The 24,621-nt window shown below is 40.8% G+C and overlaps 1 protein-coding gene across 5 annotated transcripts in view; it reads right to left on the reverse strand.

Annotated features, from left to right (window-relative positions):
- The window catches only part of Ambra1 (autophagy and beclin 1 regulator 1), a 206,852-nt gene extending 188,681 nt beyond the window's left edge, over nucleotides 1–18,171 (reverse strand). For all 5 annotated transcript variants that reach the window (XM_048359846.1, XM_048359845.1, XM_048359844.1 and 2 more), the window contains exon 1: nucleotides 17,980–18,171. The gene's annotated coding sequence lies outside the window, so the exon portion shown is untranslated. The remainder of the gene's footprint in view (nucleotides 1–17,979) is intronic.
- Nucleotides 18,172–24,621: the final 6,450 nt, after the last annotated feature.

Below are 24,621 nucleotides of genomic sequence, written 5' to 3' on the forward strand. Positions count from 1 at the left end.
AGTGTGGGTAGGAGGAATTCTGGCCAAGGTTCACCTCATATACAAGGAGTGTAGTCTGTGATAGTTATGTGAAATTCAGGGAAACAGAGCAATTGGTATTATCAGTGAGGAGTTTAGAGAGAATCCATTTGTAGATATAATAGTAAAAGCTGTCCTCTCATTGATGGTAACATATAAAAGTCTTGTGACTTAGGCCTAAGGTCTAAAACCCCAGTTTCAAGTTCAGTGTTTAAAAGTAGCCAATCTCAGAGTCAGCCCAGGTCAGATTCTTGGCTGACTGGAGTAGAGAAAGGAAAAATTTTCCTCAGGCCTTCAGGAAAATAAGTCAAATTATTAAATTCAGAGTTCTTAGGTGAAAAGGCCCAGATGCCCTTCTATCTTGCCAATCACATTTCTCAGCCAGTCAAAATAGGCACTGGATTTAAGAACCCAGTCATTTTAAGCTCTGACTAGAAACTGGATTCACTTTTCCTAGTATTCTAAATAAAAAAACACTTAAGGAAGAAGTAAAACACAAAAACATACTAGCACCCGGCTCCTTCTTCCTTTTTAAGGTTAAAAAAATTAACATGTTTCCACAATGTACCAGTGGCTCATACCTGTACTCCAAGCTACTCAGGAGGTTAAGAGCTGAGAATCATGATTTGAAACCAGCCAGGGAAGTAAAGTCTGTAAGAGTCTTATCTCCAATAAACCAACAAAATTTAAGTGGAGCTGTGGCTCAAATGACTCTAGAGTGCCAGCCTGGAGTGGAAAAAGCTAAGGAACAATAACTAGACTCTGAATTCAAGCCCTAGTACTGGTATACACACAAAAAAGTTAATGTTTTATTGTTCTATTTTCATGCATGCAAACAAATTACTTAGACCATATTTATCCTCATAAAGTTGAATTTAAAAAAATAACACATGTTCCTTGTAATAAAACAGTGCTCTGTGATTCATCTTCCTCCAAACTCTACAAGATATACTCCTAAAATAGCCCTATTAGCCTCACTGTAGCTACTTAGGAGGTGGAGATCTGAGGCTCATGATTTGAATCCAAGACTAGACAAACCCAAGAGACTCTTACTATAATTAACCAATAATGAGCTGGAAGTAGAGTGTTACTCAAATAGTAGAGTGCTGCCCTTGGTCAGAAAAAGCCCTGAGTTCAAGCCTTTTACAATAAGTAATCCTACTACCTTATAAATATACAATACATGTTCTTATAAATTTTTATTTTCTGTATTGAAACAGGATCATACATACTACCTATTAATCTGCATCCTATCTTCTTCACTTATTATCACAAACCATAGAAAGCATGAAAAAAAGTTGTTTTTAATCTTTTCTAAGCACTAAGCAAGATGGTAAAGTATACTTTTTGCCTGGGCCAAACCTGGCAGATGTTTCCCATGCTAATGTAGGATAGCTGAGTCAGCCATCCAGTCAGAATAAAAATGTGTGTAATATGGAAGTAGCATTCTAAAGAGTTCTGCAAAAATGTAAGGCCTTCAAGTAGGATCCCATCCTCCTCCATGCCTCCAAGAAACTAATCTATAGGCCCCAAGAAGAAGAAATGTCAAATGATTTCTTTTCAGCAGAAAATTGCAAGCCAGAATAATTCTCAAGTTATAGCAAACCTCTCTGAAAACATATTCTTCCTTTGGGCAGAAGTGCAAAATGGGCTGATCATTTTACATACGTTCCATTCATCTGTAAACACACACACACACACACACTCCAGCTACCCTCTCCAAAGTAAAAGATAATCCTTCACATTAGTTTCCTTACATATGTCCTAGTTTCAGTTCTGCTGAAATAAACAACATATTTCTCTTCTTCATCCCTGGGTAAAAGTTCCCCAATGTACAAAAAACTACACTGGACATGTTTAGTAAGCACAAACAGAAGCCTACCAGCTCAATCCAGTATAAACCTCCTTCCCCAAAGTAATGCTGCAATTTTTTTGAAACTCCAACAATGAAAATTCAACTTCAAATCACAATGTGCAAGAGTAAAATATGACTTGGAATATTACTTACACATAAAATTGAAAAACCTTAAAATCATTTAGCCATTATTACAAGGCTCAATAAGAACATCTCTAAAATAAACTGGTCTCTTTTATCACATTATATGGGGTTCCTTTCCACTACTGCTTCTTTCTTTTAGGTCCAACAAAAATAAACTAAATGAAGTTCTTTTTCTGATTTCATCAATAAAAAGTGCACCCATAAATAATCATAGCATTTTGTTTGTTTCTTAGTTTTGCAGTGGTGGGGATCCAACCAAGGGCCTCCCATATGCTAGGCAAGTGCTCTACCACAGACCTATATTTCCATATCTATATTTTCATAGCTTGGCACCTACTATAAAGTAAAAGACTGTCATTATGTGTTTGTGTATATGTGTGTGAGAGAAAGACAGAGACAGAGACAGAGTCTGGATATAGAGCCCAGCTTAGCCCAATCTACATACTCCTGCCTCATGTTGGATTACAAGGGTATACCACCATGCCCACCTAAAAGCACCTAGCCTTGATATGGCAGAAGCTCATAGGCATTCTTCAATATACTTTAAAAGTTGCTATCAAGGGCTGGGAATATGGCCTAGTGGCAAGAGTACTTGCCTCGTATACATGAGGCCCTGGGTTCGATTCCTCAGCACCACATATACAGAAAATGGCCAGAAGTCGCGCTGTGGCTCAAGTGGCAGAGTGCTAGCCTTGAGCAAAAAAGAAGCCAGGGACAGTGCTCAGGCCCTGAGTTCACAGCCTAGGACTGGCCAAAAAAAAAAAAAAAAAAAAAGTTGCTATCAGCAAGCCAGGAGTGGTACCATCAACAACATTTTACTAATAACTAGTACTATGAAGGGGGGGGGGGTGTGCTCAGAGCTAGGAATTTACCATGCAATTTCTGATCTTTATAACCACTCTTTAAAAGTGTGTGCATTCAGGCTGGGAAGATGACTTAGCAGTAGAGTGCTTGCCTTGCATGCATGAAGCCCTGGGTTTGATTCCTTAGCACTACAAAAACAGAAAAGGCCAGAAGTAGCACAATGGCTCAAGTGGTAGAGCATTAGCCTTGAGTAAAAAGAAGCCAGGAACAGAGCTCAGGCCCTGAGTCCAAGTCCCAGGATTGGCCAAAAAAAAAAAAAAAAGTGTGTGCATTCATAGCCTCTAGGTTTATAACAATATTCCCAGATCCCACAACTACTCTAGAATTGGACTAGAATTAAATTTTGGGATCCACGGTATTTTCCTACAATACTCTAAGGCAGAATTTCACTCCCAGAGTGATCCGTCAGCAGTTCAAACTTTGATTTGGTATAACCTAGCCATTTTTCCAACCTTTTTTTTTTTTTTTAATATACCGAGGATTTAACCCTGGGTCTCACCAATTATGGTAGGCAAGCACTCTACCACAGAAGTCATACCTCCAGTCCCATCTTTTCAGTCTTTAGTTTGAAATTTAGCCTATTCTCATAATGCACCTTAAAACTCAGTAAGTTTTCAGGGGTAGCATCTAGGCTCTTGAGTTCAAGTCCCAGTTTAAAAAAAAAAAACAACTAGTAAATGCATTAATTATACCACACATAGCCCAGGCTGTCCTTTAACTCAAGATCCTCATGCCTCAGTCTCCTGATTGCTAGGAAGTACATACTAAGATTTATTTTTTACAGTTTTGGCAGCTGGAAAGTTCAAGGACAAGAAGCCAACAGATACACTGTCTACTAAAGGCCTGAATGCTGGTTCATAGAACTTTCTTGCTGTGTTCTCATGTTTGAAAGTTTGAGGTTTCTTTAGGTTGAGGGAGAGGGAGGTAGTGGTGAAAGTAACAGGAAAGAAAACCTTTCAGTAGACTGAAAGCAAATTAGTTCTGGAATGAGAATGATTAGGCTTCTTTTTCATTTTTCAAGACCTCTTTTTAAAGGTAACTAATCTCACTCATGAAGTCTGTCCCCAAAATCTAATCACTTCTCAAGGTCACACCTACTAATACCATCGCCTGATGGATGAGGATGTCAACATTCGGAGATGAAGTCTGGGTATGGAGATGGCATCCAGGTAGATATAAAACTTAGGACCACAGCACTCTCAGCTTAGCAAGCCAGTCTGTCATAAACCCTTTCATAATTGACAAAGGGTACTTTAAGATATCTTAATGTAGATTCTAAGTATGAGGCAGATGAGTAATGTTCTAAGTACCTAACTTTAGCATTTCCTGAGCTGAGCATTTAAACAGACAACTTAATTTGGCATTTATTGAATATTTTGTTGTTTCTGAGACAGGGTCTTGCTATGTAGTCAGGCAAGCCAGAAGTTCTTTCTCCACCCACCTCATTCCCTGGAATGCTAGGGTTGTATTAACGCCCAGCATGATTATGTTTATGTTCATGTTTTATAATAGTCTAGGGGGTATTGGGGGGAGGGGTTATTTTGTTGTTTTTGAGTTAGTAGGGTTTGAACTCAAGATACTGCACTTGCTAAGCAAGCATTTTACCACTTGAGCAACCCCAACAGTCCCAGGTTCTACAATGTTATCTTTATCTAATGTTCATATTCCTATCTACAGGGCTTTAATTTCTCCAAGCACAACAAACTAAAAATACATTTATTATATGTGTACCTTCACCCAAGCAACTACAGCCTGGTCCTTTCCTAAACTAGTCATTAATCAATTAAAAAGCCCAGTGCCAGTGGCTCACACTTGTAATTCTAGCTATTCAGTAGGCTGAGATTTGAGGATCGAGGTTTGAAGCCAGCTGGGGCAAGAAAGTCTATGAGAGTCTCCAATAAAATACTCAGAAAAAAGCCAGAAGTGGCACTGTGGCTCAAGAAGTAGAGCGCTAGTCTTGAACAAAAGCAGCTCAGGGGCAGCACCAGGGCCTAAGTTCAAGCCCCAGGACTGGCAAAAAAAAATCATTGAAAGCTGTGCGACAGTGGCTCACACCTGTAATTCTAGCTACTCACAAGGCTGAGATCTGAGGATCACAGTTTGAAGTCAGGTTAGGCAGGAAAGTCCATTAAGACTCTGATCTCCAATAAACTAACCTCCCAAAAAACTGCAATTGGAGCTGTGGCTCAAGTGGAAGAATGCTAGCCTTAAGCAAAGAAGCTCAGGGACAGTGCCCAGGCGCTGAGTTACTAGCCAGTTAAAGCCAGGGTCATGCTTGTAACCCTAACTTGTCAAAAGGTTAAGATCTGAGGAACATGGTTTAAAGCCAGATGAGCCAGGCGCCAGCCATAATCCTACCTACTCAGGAGTCTGGGATCTTAGAATCACAGTTCAAAACCAGCTGGGAAGGGAAAGTCCATAAGACACTTTTTTTCCCATTAACCATCAAAAAGCCAGAAATGGGAGCTGTGGCTCAAGTGGTGCACTAGCCTTGACAGCAGCCAGGCCCTGAGTTCAAGCCCCAGGACTAGCAAAACGAGTGTGTGTGTGTGTGTGTGTGTGTGTGTGAGTTAAGTGCCAGTGACACTGTTTTAGCTATCAAACAATTGTGTCCTGGGTTATAACGAGCTCTGCTAAGTCATCTTTGTGATCTCCTTCATTTCTCAACAAGCTTACACCTACATCATCCCCAAAAGATGTTTACTAAATAGTTAGAGAAGATATTTCACAACTACCCTTGGTAACATTCCTGTTTTGTCATCAGGAAGTCTTTCTAACATGTATTCTATATTCATTCTATCATAACTAAAATAAACTCCCTCTTACTCTATTCTCAAGTAAAGAGAACATACACTTAATACCACCTGAAAAATTTCTCTTAAAAAAATTATAGGGCTGGGGATATAGCCTAGTGGCAAGAGTGCCTGCCTCGGATACACGAGGCCCTAGGTTCGATACCCCAGCACCACATATACAGAAAACGGCCAGAAGCGGCGCTGTGGCTCAAGTGGCAGAGTGCTAGCCTTGAGCGGGAAGAAGCCAGGGACAGTGCTCAGGCCCTGAGTCCAAGGCCCAGGACTGGCCAAAAAAAAAAAAAAAAAGAAATTATATATAAACAAACAGTACAAGAAATGTATCCAATGCCTAACATATGAAACTGTAACCTCTCTGTACATCAGTTTGATAATAAAAATTTGAAAAAAAAAAAGAAATTATATATAAAATTGAGAGGTCAAAAATTGACCTCTCAGTGGAATACAATAGCTCAAAAGCTATGTATGTACATGCATATAAGACTACTGTCGACATATTGTCTAATATCGACATTACAGTTAAAGCCCTAGGCGAATTTTCTTGGGCCTGGCCACGTGGCTACTGTATATGTTCTTGATACATTGTATATATGTCTACCTGACCTAGAGAAGGGAAAGAAAAACAGGGCGTAAGATATCACAAGAAATGTACACACTGCCCTACTATGTAACTGTACCCTTTTTGCACAACACCTTGTCAAAAAAATTGTGTTCAATTAATAAATAAATTTAAAAACTAGGCAAAAAAAAGAAATTATAAAATATAGGCAACCCATATCAAACAACTTTATGTCAATGAGATTTTGGATATATGGGTCACCTTAAATAAAGAACACGAGTAAGAGTCTTAAATTCCTAATTTCCTCACTGACTTGCTCCAAGGGTGCCAGGAAATTAAAACCATACATATGTTATACATCAACTATCCCATCAATAAAGTGAAAATAGCTAAACAAGAATGTTAGAAGAATTTAGTTACTCAAAAAGTTAAAAATGCATGAAAGAGATTCTGGGCTAGGTTGGGCTTATGGTTCAACTGGTAGAGCTCCTGCATAGCAAGCCCAGGCCCTGAGTTCAAAACTCCACTACAAAGAAAGAGGGGGGGAGGGAGGGGGAAGGAGGAAGGGAGGGAGGGAGGAAGGGAGGGAGGGAGGGGCAAGAAGGAAAGGGAATAAGGGGAAAGAAGGGAAGGAAGGGAAGGGAAGAACGAAGGAAGGAAGGGAGGGAGGGAGGGAGGGAGGGAGGGAAAAAAGGAGAGAAAAAAGGGAAACAGAGAGAGAGAGAGGGAGGGAAGGAAGGAAAGAGGGAGGAAGGAATTATGAGTCCCAATCTAAGCATATCCAATAATTCTCATACTTATATCTTGGTTATAGTGGCTTATAATTACATATAATTCACATACTGAATGAAAACAGGTGTTGGCTTTGATCTTTGGAAGAATCTTAACAATACATTAATAATACTTTACCATAACACACTATAATTCCACTTCTAGAAATATACCCAAAATAATGAAAATCCATGTAGATGCATGTCCACAGAGGCACTATTCACAAGAGTCAAAAGGCAAAAGAAAAAAGTCCAAATGTTTATCAAGGAGTAAATAAATAAGCAAATGATGATGCAAACATGGAATGTATTGTATACATACAATGGATTATTGTCACAAAAAGGATTAAAGTACTGATACATACTCCAATATGGATAAATAAGCTCCCAAAATATTACACTAAGTTAAAAAAAACTCATTACAAAGTTCACATATTGTATGGTTCCATTTATATGAAATGTCAAAGTAAGGCAAACAGATCATTCAAGACCAGCACAAGCTATAGAGTGAGTCCTTTCCTTTAAAAATAGAAAAAGGTGGGTGTGGTTCAAGCTGGTGATCCTAGCTACTTGGAAGGTAGAGTTTGGGAGATTGTGGTTCAAAGTTAGTCAAGGCAAAAAAAAAAAAAAAAAGTGTGCAAGAGTCCATCTCAACCAGTGACTGGGGAAAGCACAATAGGAAGATCACAGCCCAGGCATAAAACAACTCCCTATCTCAAAAGTAACCAGCACCACAATTCACAACAGCCTAAATATGGAAATAAATGCCCCACTACAGATGAATGGATCCAAAAAATGTGGTACCTGTACACAATGGAATACTACACAGCGATGAGAAATGGTAAAATAATGGCATTCACAGGGAAATGGTCAGATCTTGAATAATGTTGAGCAAGACAAGCCTAGAACACAGAGAACAAAGGTGCATAGTCTCCCTGATATGTGGTTGTTTGGGGGTCGGGGGGAGAACAGTAGAGATCATGTCTGTAAAATAGCAAACTTCTTTTCAAATGGTATTTCCACATGTTTTGGTTAGTGGCTTTACAGTATGTCTCTAAAACCAATTACTAAACAAACATAAAAAGGTCTAGGATAGACCTATCAGAGGATCACAATAGCTCAACAGCTAGCTAGGTAAATATGATTATATAAGATGAGGCTAAGCAAAATGAACTCCAAGAGAGGGAAATAGGAGGATTTTATTGTTGTCGTTATGGGTTGTTTTTTGTTGCTGTTGTTTGGTTGGGGTTTTTTTTTGCCAGTCCTAGGGCTTGGACTCAGGGCCCGAGCACTGTCCCTGGCTTCTTTTTGCTCAAGGCTAGCTAGCACTCTATCACTTGAGCCACAGCGCCACTTCTGGCCTTTTCTATATATGTGGTGCTGAGAAATCGAACCCAGGGTTTCATGTATATGAGGTAAGCACTGTACCACTAGGCCATATTCCCAGCCCCTGTTGTCGTTATGTTTAATGTACTAGGTAAATTTCCTTTGGTGTAGCCCTGTGGTCATTGTATGTGATTTTGGTACACTGGATATTGTATATATGCTTATCTGAACTAGGGAAGGGAAAGAAAAATGAGGGAGGGTGTAACAAATAAGACAAGAAATACACTCACTACCTTATTATGTAACTGTACCACCTCTGTACATCACCTTGTCAATAAAATTTAATTTAAAAAAAAAGTAACCAACACCAAAAATAAGGAGACTGTGGGGCTGATGGGGTGGCTCAAGTGGTAGAGCACCTGCTTAACAAGTACAAGGCCCTGAGTCCAATCCCAGTACAAACAAACAAATAAACAAAAAGTACACAAAGTATAAACCTTTAACCTCCAGGCCAACATTTAAAGACCAGAAGAATAATTTCTCTCACAATCTGGCAGCCTCATGACAAACCACCAAGGCCAAACTTAGTCAAAAATACAAAATGAAAAGGTTTCTACTTTTACAGATGTTACCGTCTTAGGAGTATTACTTCTTACAGAAAGAAACTAATAATCACTAAAAACCACTTCCTCCTCCCTTCCCCATTCCTTCAATCTGGCTCCTGGCCCTAAATTACTCCAATATTAATATTGCTGTGATTTCTGTGCTGTTAAGACTCACAAAGGGCTGGGGATATGGCCTAGTGGCAAGAGTGCTTGCCTCGTATACATGAGGCCCTGGGTTCCATTCCCCAGCACCACATATACAGAAAATGGCCAGAAGTGGCGCTGTGGCTCAAGTGGCAGAGTGCTAGCTTTGAGCAAAAAGAAGCCAGGGACAGTGCTCAGGCCCTGAGTCCAAGCCCCAGGACTGGCCAAAAAAAAAAAAAAAAGAAAAGAAAGAAGACTCACAAAAAAAGTTAATTACACCCTGCTTACGTCCTGTTTCTCAGGTTTTCCCTTAAACTCCTTAGACCATTTGGTCCTAGGCACTGTTCTTATTGTAAATATAATACTAAGTGAGTATATCTATTTCCTTGCCCGTAAATACCATCTATGTAGCAATACTGTCCAGATTTATCTCCTGTGCCATTTTCTAGCATCAGCCCAAGGACTGCTTGCCTAATACATACATTTGTATGTTTTTCACAGGCATCTCACACTCAGCACGACTAAAACTGAGGCCTTCAATCTACCCCTCAATTCTAGTCAAAATCTGTTCCTCTTCCAATGTTTCCATCTCAGAATCAGCACCTTCATCTATCCAGATGCTCATGCTAAAAATCTGGATCATACTTGACACCTCCTCTTGCCACACATCCAATCCATCATTAAGTTATGTCTGTCTGATTCTAAAATATCTACTGAATCTTTGTACTTCTCTCTACATCCAGTCTACATCTTGATCTAAACTATCATCTTTTGCCCAGATCATTATACTTCCCTCATCTTTTCTCCCTCCCCACAATGAATCCAGAGTGTTTTAAAAGCATATAGGGGGAGCACAAAACCCTAAGTTCAAGCTCCATACCAGCACATACACAAAAAAGCATGTATTAGTTCATTACACTTATGCTTAAAACCTTCAGAAGCAGGTCAGGATGGCATCCATCTGGAATCCCAGCTACTTATGAGAGTACTCAGAGCTAACCTTGGCAATACAGTGAGATAGTTAAATACTCATCTCAAAAACAAAAAAACCACCATAAGCAAACAAACAAACTGATGGAGTGGCTCAAGTGTTAGAGCACCTAAATTCAAATCCCAGCACCATAACCTTCACCCTAAACTCACAAGCAAGCAAACAAAAAATCTTCAATGACTTTTAATTATACTTAGGATAAAAATCCAAAGGCCGGGGCTGGGAATATGGCCTAGTGGCAAGAGCGCTTGCCTCATATACATGAAGCCCTGGGTTCGATTCCCCAGCACCACATATACAGAAAATGGCCAGTAGCACTGTGGCTCAAGTGGCAGAGTGCTAGCCTTGAGCAAAAAGAAGCCAGGACAGTGCTCAGGCTCTGAGTTCAAGCCCCAGGACTGGCCAAAATAAATAAATAAATATAGATATAGATATAGATATATCCAAATACCAAGCTGGCAATGTAGCTCAGTAGTGAGTAATTGCCTAGAACGCACAAGGTCCTGGTTCTATTTCCTACTTGGCAAAACAAACAAACAAAAAGCCTTTACACAGTCCTGCCTAAATCTCCATCCTCTTTCTCTGGATTCCAGCCATACCAATATTCTTTCAGTTTCTCAGATGTGCCAAATTTTCCCCCAACTAAGGATTCTCATATATGTTATTTCTTTGGTCTTTCCCTTTTATCCTTCTGTCTCTGCATAAATATCACTCCTTCAGAGAAATATTCACCAAACCTCCAATATAATTCAGGCTCTCCTACTCCAATCTATTTTTTACTCTTCTATCATCAGACTCAACATACGCTGCGATTGCACATTTCATGGTGTAATTAATTACCTATTTACTGCCGGCCCACTGGAATATAATCTCTATAAGGACATAAACACCATCTATTTTATTTTCACTCTTGTCTTACTATAGTGGCCATCGAGAATTTAGAACTATGTAAAACAGATTAGAACCCGCATAATTTAGGAATCAGAGCTAGGCTGCTTGGACTCAACTCAACTAGTTGTGTACCTTGCTTGGGCAAATCACTTGGCTTGCCTAATTTCCAGGTGTAGTGGCACACATCTGTAAACCCAGCACTCAGAAGTCTAAGGCAAGGGGATCACCAGTTCAAGATCAACCTGAACTATATAGTAAAGAACAAGGAGCACCTACATCATCAAGTCCTTCATGAAATAAGTCAATGTCATAAACCACTTCATAGTACCTAGCACAAAGCATTCAATAAACACTGGTTCTGATTAAGAACAATACTTGCTAGATAAACTAAATCTCAAAAGGTAAAAGATGAAACACAAAGTCACAATCAACAAACAGTTCTACTTGGGTACTGATGACTCACACCTATAATCCAAAGCATTTAGGAGTTTGAGATCCAGAGGATCATGGCTCCAAGAGAGCCCAAGCAGAAAAGTCCACAAGATTCCATCTCCAATTAACCAGCAAAATGATCATACCAGAGGAATGGCCATTTTGTGAACACTAGATGTGAGCAAGCAAAACCAGCAAGAGAACAAGGCCTGAGTTCAAACCACACACACACACATACACACACACACACACACAATTAAATAGAAGATAAGAACACATGGAACTGAGGAAATACAAAGTTTTAAAAGATTAAAGTGATCTATAGCCTGTAAAGATATAAAGGGAAAAAGTGATTTTAAAAGTATCTCTATTGTTAAAGATTCTCAAACCTTTCCACCATAACAAAAACGTGCACTCTTCAAGTTTAACCAAGGTGATTTGATAACTTTGATCATATCTTAAATATCCTTCCTTCCCATCCATTTGACAACTTCTGCTAAATCCTTAAGCACCAAACAGCTCAAATAGATGGCAAAACTCAGATGTTGCTTAGCTATTTCCTACCTGTTTTGTAAAGGAATGTTCTTCTATTCCTAAAATAGCTCTGGCCTGTTTCACTAGAGTACCTTACAAAGATTTGTCATCTATCTTATATTTGGAACTCTGTTTCAGCTACTGCTGCTTTCCAGGCTTCTCATTCCCTACATAGACACATTCTTTAATTTGAAAGGCAATGAGAGGAAGGAGAAACAAATGCACAGCTTTACCTTCTCTTCCCTATTAAGGTTTTCTTAAAAGCACCTACACTTCAATTAAAGCACCACTATTATTTTCTCTTCTTTAGAAGAACATATATAATCTTTAATCTGTTTTAATAGTAACATTGGTAATAGTTGGCACATGTCATTCTATCTTGTACACAGTTCATTTTCTTCTCACAAGTATATATTTTTAACAGATAAGGAGAGGTACAAAGAGATTAAGTAACTTGCCCAAATTCTGGAGATAATACGTAGTGATGTTTGCATGGACTTGTAATCCACTAGGCTACCTGGCTCTAGAGTTAACTCTATTATGCTACTATTCAGCAGTGTGGAGAGATATTTTTCTGTTCTATTTTCATTGGTCAACTAGACTGAAATACAATTCTCTCCTAAATCAAACTTCATGTGGGCAAATCCACTCCAAGTAGGCAAAATTTCAGATGCCTCAATCTATCATAGGCATACCTAAGACAGTCATTTTTCATGGGAGATACATATTTTAGCTTAACAAATGGTAATATCACAAAATGTGAAATTTCCTCATCCATGCAACAAATAGAAAAACAATTCCATAAGCAGTTATAAAAATATTTACAAAATGGTTCTATGTACATGTTTGTTTGTGAACTCACGGTCTGAGAGATAAAAGTCTCACAGATTTTCCTACACTGGCTTGCTCTGAACTAGGATCCTCAGATCTTAGTATCCTGAGTACCTAGGATTACAGCCATAACCCACCAGCACCTCGCTGCAAAATACTTTTTTTTTTTTTTCCCGGTGGCCATCCTGGGGCTGAAACTCAGGGCATACTGTCCCTGGGTTTTTGCGTTCAAGGCTAGCACTCTACCATTTGAGCCACAGCTCCACTTCTGGCTTTTTGCTGGTTAACTGAGGATAACCTCACCGACTTCACTGCCCAGGGTGGCTTCAAACCTCAATCCACAGATCTTAGCCTTCTGAGTCGCCAAGTACAAGTGTGAACCACCAGTGTCTGGCTATGGTACTTCCATATAAATAGAAATTATGACAAGAAACTGAATCTCTGTCTTATGCAGAACAATTGGAGAAAGAAACTAAAATGACTATGACTAAAGGAACCTAAGTTTTCCTTTTTGTTGTTGTTTTTTTTTTGGGGGGGGGAAATGTAAACCAAACCACTGGGTAAAAAGGAAAAAAAAATGGCAATTTATTTCAAAATAAGTTTATGAAGGATGAGACAGATTTTAGACAAAGAGGCCTTGATATGTTAACAACAAAACTTTTCCTCTAATTCATTCAAGAGTGAGATAAACAGGAAGATAAACTGTTGGACTAAACTTTCAACATTCATGAAAATACTGAAGACCATACTCTAGTTCAGGATTAATAAGCAACACAAAAGAACATGATCAAAAAATAAAATTTTTATAAGTTCCCTGACACATACCGAAAATATTTTGGCAATTACACCGTACACTGTATAAAATGTTCATTATTAGCTGGGTGCCAGTGGCTCTCAACTGTAGTCCTAGATACTCAGAAGGCTGAGATCTGAGGATTGCGGTTCAAAGCCAGCCCAGCAGGAAAATCCGTTAAAACACTTATCTCCAATTAACTCCAGAAGTGCCCCTATGGCTCAAGTGGTAGAGTGCTAACCTTGGGCTGAAGAGCTCAGAGACAGCGCCCATGTCCAATGTTCAAGCCTAAGACTGCCCGGAAAAAAAAAAGTACATAATAATGTAAAGCTAGGCGCCAGTGGCTTACACCTGTAATCCTAACTACTCAGGAGGCTGAGATCTAAAGATCGTGGTTCAGGGGCTGGGAATATGGCCTAGTGGCAAGAGCGCTTGCCTTGTATACATGAAGCCCTGGGTTCAATTCCCCAGCACCACATATATAGAAAATGGCCAGAAGTGGCGCTGTGGCTCAAGTGGCAGAGTGCTAGCCTTGAGCAAAAAGAATCCAGGGACAGTGCTCAGGCTCTGAGTCCAAGGCCCAGGACTGGCAAAAAAAAAAAAAGATCATGGTTCAAAAACCCATGAGACTCTTACCTTCAATTATCCACTAAAAAGACTCAAAATGTCAAAATGAAGTTGTGGCTCAAGTGGTTAGAGTGAGCAAAAAAGCTATGGACAGTGCCCCGACACTGAATTTGAGCCCTAGGACTGGCACACATACACAAAATGCACATTATTGCTCTAGTAAAAATAAGCAGCTTGTTTCAACAACTTTGTTCCAGGCCAAGTTCTAGAAGACATGCAAATCTTTATCTCCAAGAATGAATAAGCTTGCATTCTCTCTCTCTCCTGTTTTCCTCTCTCTCTTCTCTTTGTCTTCTTTGTTGTTGCTGCTGTTATTGTTTTGGGGGAATTTTTGTTGGTTTTTTTTTTTGGAAACACAGCTTTACGATGTATCCCAATAGGCCTTAAACTCAACTTAAATCCCTGCCAATAATTTCCTATAAAATCAAAACAAAATGTTCTTAACATTTCTTTGTGACACTCATAATAATCTCCATTTATTATTTAGCATTCATTAGGAGCCACTGAGATACTATTTGTAACTCTAAATTCTATGCAGATTCAATCCACAGTGAACAATGTCACTTTCTTCTCTATAGTCTTTCCTGTAATATATATTCTCTTCTACCATAAACATATTTTCAGGTCAAGCACTGGTGGCTCATGCCTATAATCCTGGTTACTCAGGAGGCTGGAATCTGAGGATCACAGTTCGAAGCCAGCCTGTATAGGAAAGCCGTGGGACTCTCTCCAATTAGTTACCAAAATAGCCAGAACTAGAGCTGTGGTTCAAAGTGGCAGAGTACTAGTCTTAAGAAAAAAAAACAAAACAAACAAAAAAAAAACAAAGCTCCAGAACAACTTGAACTCCCTGAGTACAAGCCCCAGGACCAGCACAAAACAAAACCACAATCTTTTCAAAACATACATTCTTAAACTTAATTTCCTAATCTAGATTCTTGAAACAGTATAGCAGCTCTTCATTAATCCCTTACTGAGAGCAATGAGGTCATGTTAACTAGAAAATCAGATGGATCAAAGGACCTTCAGGGGCTGGGGATATGGCCTAGTGGCAAGAGTGCTTGCCTCATATACATGAAGCCCTGGGTTTGATTCCCCAGCACCACATATATAGAAAAGGGCCAGAAGTGGCACTGTGGCGCAAGTGGTAAAGTGCTAACCTTGAGCAAAGAGAAGCCAGGGACAGTGCTCAGGCCCGGAGTTCAAGCCCCAGGACTGGCAAAAAAAAAAAAAAGGACCTTCATTTAAGACCTGGGGCTACAGATGTAGCTCTGTAGAAGAGGCCCTGAGTTCAAAATCCACCAGAAAAAAACACCTGATGAAAATCTTGCTGACCTCATACAATAAAAACAGTAATATTTCCAAAATTCATATCAGAATCCTAAACTGTGCAGAAACACAGAATTCATTCCTTTCTGTCTGTCTCTCTTTCTCTCCCTTCCTTCCTTCCTTCCTCTCTCTCTCTTTCTTTCTTTCCTGGGGCTTGAACTCAGGGCCTGAGCACTGTCCCTGGCTTCTTTTTGCTCAAGGCTAGCACTCTGCCACTTGAGCCACAGTACCACTTCTGGCCTTTTCTGTTTATATGGTGCTGAAGAATTGAACCCAGGGCTTCATGTACGCAATGCAAGCACTCTACCACTAGGCTATATTCCCAGCCCAGAAACGTAGACTTTTATAGTTTCTGTCCAAAGACTACAGATTTAATCTGTAACATCCTAATGCTATTCTCCTATTGATTCTATATACCAGAATTGATTGGAAATTGATCCAACCTAGAATGAACTCCAGGCTAGTTTCTATTTTCAGCAAAGAAGAAGTAACACATTAGGATCCACACCCAATCCCATGAAAATAAATAAGAACACTCAGACCCTAAAGTTTCCAAGTTGGGAAAAGGGAGATATAATTTAATTCATAAAATGTAATGTTAACCTTCATTAAAGTTTGTTTTGTTTTTTTAGTTGGTCATGGGGCTTGATCTCTGGGCCTGGGGGTCCACTCTTCAGCTAAAGGCTAGCGCTCTACCACTCTGTGCCACGGTGGCACTTCTGGTTTCCAGGTGGTTAATTTAACTGGAGATCAAAGTCTCACGGAGTTTCCTGCCTGGGCTGGCTTAGAACAGAGATCCTCAGAGATCCTCAGATTTGCTAGGATTACAGGTGTGAGCCATCGGCACTGGCTCAACTTAAGTTTCTTATCTAAATGGTTTCTGTACTCAGTCTTTTTAACTCTCATATTCAATGACTAAACCACTAAGCAAATAGAAGAAAACCATTTCGAAAGGAACTCTCCGGGTTTCTTTTAGATACATTCTTAAAAAACAGTGCCTCACATACCAAGTCTGAATTCTAAACCTAATCATTTCTGTCTAACACTGAGCACAAAACACCAAGTTGAAAGATTTCCAAAGAACAGGCTAATGAAAGAGAAATTAGTATCAACCAGAAGGCAAACTGAACAGCTAACAAATTTATATAAAGAAAAAAAGTGAGACACAGGTGCCTTAGGCTGTATCCTAGGTACACAAAGACTGAGATCTGAGGACCATGTTTCAAAGCTAGCCAGGGCAGGAAAATCAATGAGACTCTCATCTCCAATTAACTACTCCCAAAAAAGTAGGAAATAGAGATGTGGCTCAGGGACAGTGCCTAGAACCTGAGATTCAAGTCCCTGGACTAGCACATTAAAAAAGAAGAAAAGAAAAAGGAAACTATCATCAGTAGCCTCTTGAAAATAATACTTAGAAAAAGCCAGTCTAAAGAACATATGGTGGGCTGGGGATATAGCCTAGTGGCAAGAGTGCCTGCCTCGGATACACGAGGCCCTAGGTTCGATTCCCCAGCACCACATATGCAGAAAACGGCCAGAAGCGGCGCTGTGGCTCAAGTGGCAGAGTGCTAGCCTTGAGCGGGAAGAAGCAAGGGACAGTGCTCAGGCCCTGAGTCCAAGGCCCAGGACTGGCCAAAAAAAACAAAAAAAAAAACAAAACAAAAGAACATATGGTCACTAAACTTTTTCTAAACAGAAACTAACAATCAAATAACAACAAAAAAATTGTTGAGTGTATAAAGTGACTGGTAACATGACTGAAAGAAAAAAATACATCTGTAAATGATAAAAAGTGACTTACACTGCACTTAATGGTAGGTCGGGGAAATAGGGGGAAGTCACATCCCAAACTCTAGCCTGTTTCCCTATCCCCCTTAAAAGAAAAAAAAAAAAAAGGTGAGAACATGACACTTGGCTTAGGTGAGCCGGAGGACCTACTTTCACAGGTCTTGGTCTACTCAAAGGTCCCTTCAAGGACTGGACTCAGTCAAGGGAGGCTCCCAGTACAACAGTCAGGACACATGGAGACTTGGGGTAGAGAGGAGGAAAAAAATGAAGGAGGGTCAACAAACAGATAAAAGTCTATCCGTTCCTGGAAGGTTATGTTACACACCCTTGCTTGCCTGCACGGGCGCGCGCGCGCGCGCACACACACACACACACACACACACACACAGAGTTCACACGGGAGTGGCGACGTCCGACCTAGGACCAACATCCTATCCACACGGAACCACTCCCGGCAGCCCCAAGAGCATCACTCCCTGCTTCCGGCTTCTCTCACAGTTCCGGGCGGGCCGCCCTCGGGCCGCGCCCCCAAACGCAGCCCCTCCTCTGGCGTCGCTCGCCCGCCCGCCCGCCCGCCCGCTCGCCCACCCGCCGGCGCCAAGGTCTTCCCAACACCGCGGCGAAAGGATGCCGGGCCGGGCCTGCCAGGCGCCTGCCGGGCCTACCTGCAAAGCGGACGCGGACTCTATTTGCAGCCCAGCGGTCGAGGTGAGCCGAGGAGGGAAGAAGGAACAAGCAGGAAGAAAGCAGGGGGTCCACTCTATCGAGCGGCGGGAGAAAGTGGTCTGAGCCCGCGGCCTCCCGGATAACTCAGCCCTGGACCTAGCGCCGCCGCCACAGCCACCGCCGCCGCTCGGGAGACATCAAGCAATAAGACGGCGCAGAAGATCACCGAATGCGCGAACGCGCCAGACATCAAAAGAGGAGCGCCCGCGTCATCGTTCTAGGAAATAGAGACGAGTGCCGAAAAACCGCACCACTCCTCTAGATCCGGCTCCTGTCCAAGGCATAAGTAAACAAACCCAGATCATTAACAACAACAACAAAAAGTATGTGCGTAGAATAGCTTGTGTTTCAGCCGTTTACTGTCGGTTGCAGGCTATTCGAGTTGTTTATAGAGAACTGAAGTTTTCCGTGGGCGTGTCAAGATTAAATCGTAGCACAATCTCACTATTGTCTTGTGTAGTTCTGCGAGTGCTTATGGGCTCCTAACACTGCTTATCCCAACGGAACAAATCACCTCTTGTGAGTCTTAGTTTCTTCTCAGGACAGTGAAGCGGAAGAAATAGAGAATCCAGACGAGGAACAAAGTGACAATCTCTATGAAAGCTTCTATGTAGCTCCGACAAGCAGAGCCAAAAGAAGGGGGATTATATATTCTGACCTTGAAACAGAGGGATGGAAAGTACACTATTATTTTCTTTCAAAGGATAAAAACCATGGGTGTATTCACATGTTGATCACAAGTGTCAAGTACATAAAAGTGTCGACATTTTCATGATTACCTTGGCCTTTTTCTAAACTCTTAGTAGACAAACGGATATACTCAGCACAAATATGAACTAGTATGCACATGCTAGGTACGATTCAGTACATCACAAAGATCACTCCACGTACTGCATGTATTACTATGTGTGAGCAAGAATCGTTTACTCTTCCTCCTCCTAAGAGGAAAGAGAAAGAAAAGGAAACAAATAATTTCAGCCTTTAAAGACATTATAATCTAAGGCAATAGAGCACATTAGCCTCATTCACAATTTAGTCTCACTTTTTCAAAATATCCTCCTCCAAGCCAAATATTGACGGCTCATTCCTATAATCCTAGCTAGAGATTGAGACCCAAGGATTTAGGTTCAAAGCCAGCCTGGTCAGACAAATCTGTGAGACTTTTTCTCCAATTAACCAGAAAAAGAGCCAAAATTTGAGGTGTAGTTTAAATGGTAGAACTCACACCTTGAACAAAGAAATGGAAAGCCCCAAAGTCGTCTCAGTTCCAACTACACACATGCAAACAAATGTCCTCTCCAGCTGTGATATAGCTTATTGGTAGAACACATCTCTGGTATGTGTGAGACCTTAGATTTAATCCCCAGTATTGTAAATAAATAAATCTTTGTCAGTGAAAATATTTAGGATATATGAGTGTTTATGTATTTACATAGACATATATGTATATATGCATGTATACACCTATGTGGTATAAACAACCATAATGTGCTATTTATGTGAATAAGAAACTAGACCTTTACTTTCTACAGCTGTTTTAGGAGGCTTTAAATTAATATGTAAGCCATGCACAGGTGGTTCATGCCTATAATCCTAACAACTCAGGAGTCTAAGATCTGAGGATTGAGGTTTGTAGCCAGCCTGGGCAAACAAATTCAAGTGATGTATCTATAGTTAGCCAGCAAAAAAAAAAAGCCAGAACTAGAGGTATGCACATAAGCAAACAAAAACAAACTGAGGCTAAACACTTATGGCTCATGCCTGTAATCCTAGCTACTTAGGAATTGAGGGCTGAAGCTCATGGTTCAAAGCCAACCTGTGGAAGAAAATTCCATGAGAAAGTGGGCACTGGTGGTTCATGCCTGTACTGAGGAGACTGAGATCTGTCAGTCTGGGTAATAAAGTCTAGGAGATTTATCTCCAATTAATCACCAGAAAACCAGAAGTAGAGCTGTGGTAGAGTACTAGCCTTAAGCAAAAAAAAAAAAAAAAAAAAAAAAGCTCAAGGAAAGTGCCCCAGGCCAAACCCTAGAAAGAAGAGTCTGTGAGCCCCTCTCTCCTGTTAAACAGCAAAGAGCCAGAAGCAGAAGTATGGTACAAGTGGTAGAGTGACAGCCTTGAGCAAAAAGCCAAGTAAGAGCAGAAGGCCCTGAGTTCAATCACTCATATAAGCACACACACAAAATTATCTAAAACAAGATAAAGGTTGTCTTTCACAGAGAAGAAATCCAGAGATGAACAGCTTATAGTTAGGGGTGACTGTGCCAAGCCAAGTTTCTTCTGTCTTATGCTTTTTTATCTTTGATAAGTAACTTTTACTGTAGATCCAATATGGCTGCTAAAGACCCATCATGTCCATGGTCTAACCAGCAAAGCTTCAAAGAAAAGATATGTCTCTTGTTCATAATGACATAGCACAGGGGGCTGGGAATATGGCCTAGTGGCAAGTGCTTGCCTCATATACATGAAGCCCTGGGTTCAATTCCCCAGTACCACATATACAGAAAACGGCCAGAAGTGGCACTATGGCTCAAGTGGCAGAGTGCTAGCCTTGAGCAAAAAGAAGCCAGGGACAGTGCTTAGGCCCTGAGGTCAAGGCCCAGGACTGGCCAAAAAAAAAAAAAAAAAAAAGCCACACAAAAAAAGACATAGTACAGGACTTGTATTCCATTGGCCAGGACTTGTAACATAGCCACACCTAATTGCAAGAGAAACTGGGAATTAGTATTTATCCTGGGTAGACCATGTAATTTCTAAAAATCAGGAACAAATATAGTAGATAACCAAATAAGCAGGTTCCACATTCCTAGAGCCAGAAAGAGTGGGAAACATTTTTTTTTAATTTATTTTTTTTTGCCAGTCCTGGGCCTTGGACTCAGGGCCTGAGCACTGTCCCTGGCTTCTTTTTGTTCAAGGCTAACACTCTGCCACTTGAGCCACAGCGCCCCTTCTGGCCATTTTCTGTATATGTGGTGCTGGGGAATTGAACCCAGGGCCTCATGTATACGAGGCAAGCACTCTTGCCACTAGGCCATATCCCCAGCCCAGGAAACATTTTTATTTTGTTGTCTCCATAAGGTGGTCTCCACTCATCAAATTTATGCTTTAGGGAAGCATCCTTCTTTGGGAGGCTTGTAAAGCACAGGATCTAGAACTTTTGCCATCCATCAAATTTGGCTCAAATTACTACATTCTGAAACCTCAACAGAAAAAAAGCTAGACATAAATCTATAAGAAAATATCAAGGGGCTAGGAATGTGGCCTAGTAGAGTGCTTGCCTCGCATACACAAAGCCCTGGGTTCAATTCCTCAGCACCACATACACAGAAAAAGCCAGAAGTTGCACTGTGGCTCAAGTGGTAGAGTGGTAGCTTTGAGCAAAAAGAAGCCAAGGACAGTGCTCAGGCCCTGAGTTCAAGGCTCAGGACTGGCAAAAAAAAAATAGATTTAGGGCTGGGAATGTGGCTTAGTGGTAGAATGCTTGTCTCACTTACATGAAGCCCAGGGATTCCTCAGCACCATATAAACAGAAAAAGCCAGGGGTGGAGCTGTGGCTCAAGTGGCAGAGTGCTAGCCTTGAGCAAAAGTAGCCAGGGACAGGGCTCCGCTCTGAGTTCAAGCCTCAGGACTGGAAAAAAAAAAAAAAAAGTAGATTTAGGGCTGGGAATGTGGCTTAGTAGTAGAGTGCTTGACTAGCATGCATGAAGCTCTAGGTTCAATTCTTTAGTACCACATAAACAAACAAAAAAAGCCAGAAGTAGCACTGCATCTCAAGTAGTAGAGTGCTATCCTTGAGCACCGAGAGGCTCAGGGACAGAGCTGAGACCCCAACTTCAGGCCTCAGGACTGGCAGGGAAAAAAATGAATGCATTTAAACTGAGTGCTAGTGGCTCACACCTTTAAATCCTCGCCACTTAGGAGGCTGAGATCTGAGGACTGTGGTTCAAAGCCAGCCTGGGCAGGAAAGTCTGTGAGACTTGTCTCCAATTAACCACCAAAAAGTGGGAAAGTGCTAGTCTTGTGTTAAAAAGCTCAGAGACAGCACCTGAATTCAAACCTCAAACATGCACAAGAAAAAAAAAGTAGTATGATTCCCCTGAAACAATATAATCAATTATATCAGCTTTCTTGGGGCAGAGGGGTTTTCTAGGACACAGAACTTAAGTGTTGAAATTGTGACAACCTTGTGCAAACCAGGACAGTTGGTCACTCTAAGAATGGATCTTTCCACTGTCAATCATGAGGAAAGAATTTGGAAAGACTAAACAAGGAATTGGAGGCTGTTAATTCTTTAAAAAGAATTGGGGCATGTTGATCCTGAGTCTGTTGTCTCTTGTGCCCACAATTTGTAAAATATTGCAATTTAGGAGAGAGCTAAATGGGGCCTAAGGACATGTGCACACACAATGATAAGACCTTTCAATTTCTTGTTTTCTTATATTCCTCATAATCTTTCCAGTGCTGGTGAGTGATGTTAAGCTCAGTCTTTGAGCAGTTTTCAGAATGCTTAAGGTAGGGGTAAGTCTTAGTAGGTCTCCATACTAGCTCACGGGTAAAGTGTATACTTATAATGTACACAGTACTTGGCTCAACCCTCAATTCCACAAAACCAACCATGGTCTATTTTCTGCCTAATATCTATTTTACTTTGTACTCACCACTTATATCTCTTCATTGGCACCTCATTAAAATTGAGCATCTTTGCCTGACCCAAGTGGCTTATGTCTATAATCTTAGCTACTAAAGAGGCTGATATCTGAGGATCAAGGTTCGAAACAAGCCACGGCAAAAAGTCTGTGAGAGTCTTGTGGAGGTCTGGTTTAAGTGGTAGAGTGCCAGCCTTGGGTGGAAAAAGACAAGTGAAAGTGTAAGGCCAAGTTCAAGCCCCAGGCAGTACTGACACAAAGAAAGGTGGGGAAGGAGATAAGGTACCTTCAGCTTAATGGCCTGTAACCATAGTTACTAAAGAAGTAGAGATCAGGAAGACCATAGTTGTAGGCCAGCATGGGTGAAAAGTTCATAAGACCTCCCCTCCACAGAAAAGCTGCATTATCATCTCAAAAGCATAAGTGTAAGGTTTGTGGTCCAGGTTGGCCCAGAGAGATCCTGTTGTGAACATAACAGAGGGCAGGAGCTGGGGGGCTGGGAACAACCATAATCAGAGAAGAAAAGACTGGAGGCATAGCTCAAGAAGTAGAATGCCAGCAAAGCAAGCACAAAGCCCCAAGTTCAAACCATCAAAAAATGAAATTAAAAAATAAAAGAAAGTCTGAGCTGAGTACCTTAGCACGTATCTGTAATCTCAGCATCCAGGGTGCTGAGGCAGGAGGATCATAAGTCTGAAGCCAGCCTGGTTACATACCTCATGAAAGAGACAAAACAAGCTTGGTGCCTAAGTTGAGGCGTTGCACAGTGGTAAGAGTATTGCCTAGCATGTGCTAGAACCCTAGTTTTATGCTCTGCACCACAAAAAAGGAAGAAAGAACATTTATACCAAGAAAAATAATGTAACAGGATACCCTTGTTACACAATGACTAAATCTAAAGTTTTCAATCAAGTCTTCATGGTCTACTCACACCTCAATGGCATTTCCATATGAAGTATAACCTCCTGCCCAATGGACCCAACTCTACCTAGAGTAAGGTATGATGAGAAACAGCATTCACAGTAGAAATAAACATTATCCATAATTATTCATAACTTTTTTTAATATTGAGGATGAGTCACATCCAATTTATTCCCACAGTTCTTCTATCATCAGCTGTGTATTTCTGGTGAGAATCAGCAGACTGGCACTGCGAAATGTAAGTAGGAAAAGATCCAAGAGGACAATGCAGAGGTATCACATGGTGAGTGGCTGAGAAACTGGGAACAAGACAATCCTCAGAAAAATCACATTTTTTTGTCCCAGCAAAGGCACTAATGTGTGAACCCAATTCACACTTTTATTATTCCAATCAGGTTATTTTTATATCAGAATAATTTTAGAATAAGACTTGTTAAGGGATTATTTATTTCCTACGAAGTTCTTTCACATTGCATATGTAATTCTAGAATCTCCAGGCAAATATATTCCTTTTACCACTCCTTCTGCATACTTTCTAATACTCTCTATTCTCAAATTCCCCTATATAAAGAATTTCAAAACAGTAATGACCACAGGCTGAGCATCTGTGGCTCATGCCTGTTATTCTACTGTAATGCTATTCAGGAGGCTGAGATCTGAGGATCACAGTTCCAAGCCAGACCAGGCAGAAAAGTCCCTGTGAGACTTATCTCCAATTAGCCACTCAAAGACCAGAAGTAGAGCTGTGGCTCAAAGTGGTAGATGGCTACCCTTGAGCAAAAGAGCTCAAAGAGAGCTGAGTTCAAGTCCCACAGCAGACCAAAAAAAAAAAAAAAGACCATGTAAGTCTAACATCCTGAGTATAAGAAAGAAAAGTGATCTCTATGGCCCTATGCCAGCCAAGGCAGAAAAATTTTCTAAACCCCTCTAAAACAACCAGCAAAAAGCAAGGCTTGGAGGCAGGCGGCAAGTAGAAAAGTCCTGAGTTCAAATGCTAAATGTTAAAAAAAATCA

The sequence above is a fragment of the Perognathus longimembris genome, chromosome 13, assembly GCF_023159225.1.
Source record: "Perognathus longimembris pacificus isolate PPM17 chromosome 13, ASM2315922v1, whole genome shotgun sequence".
In the NCBI taxonomy this organism is placed as follows: domain Eukaryota; kingdom Metazoa; phylum Chordata; class Mammalia; order Rodentia; family Heteromyidae; genus Perognathus; species Perognathus longimembris.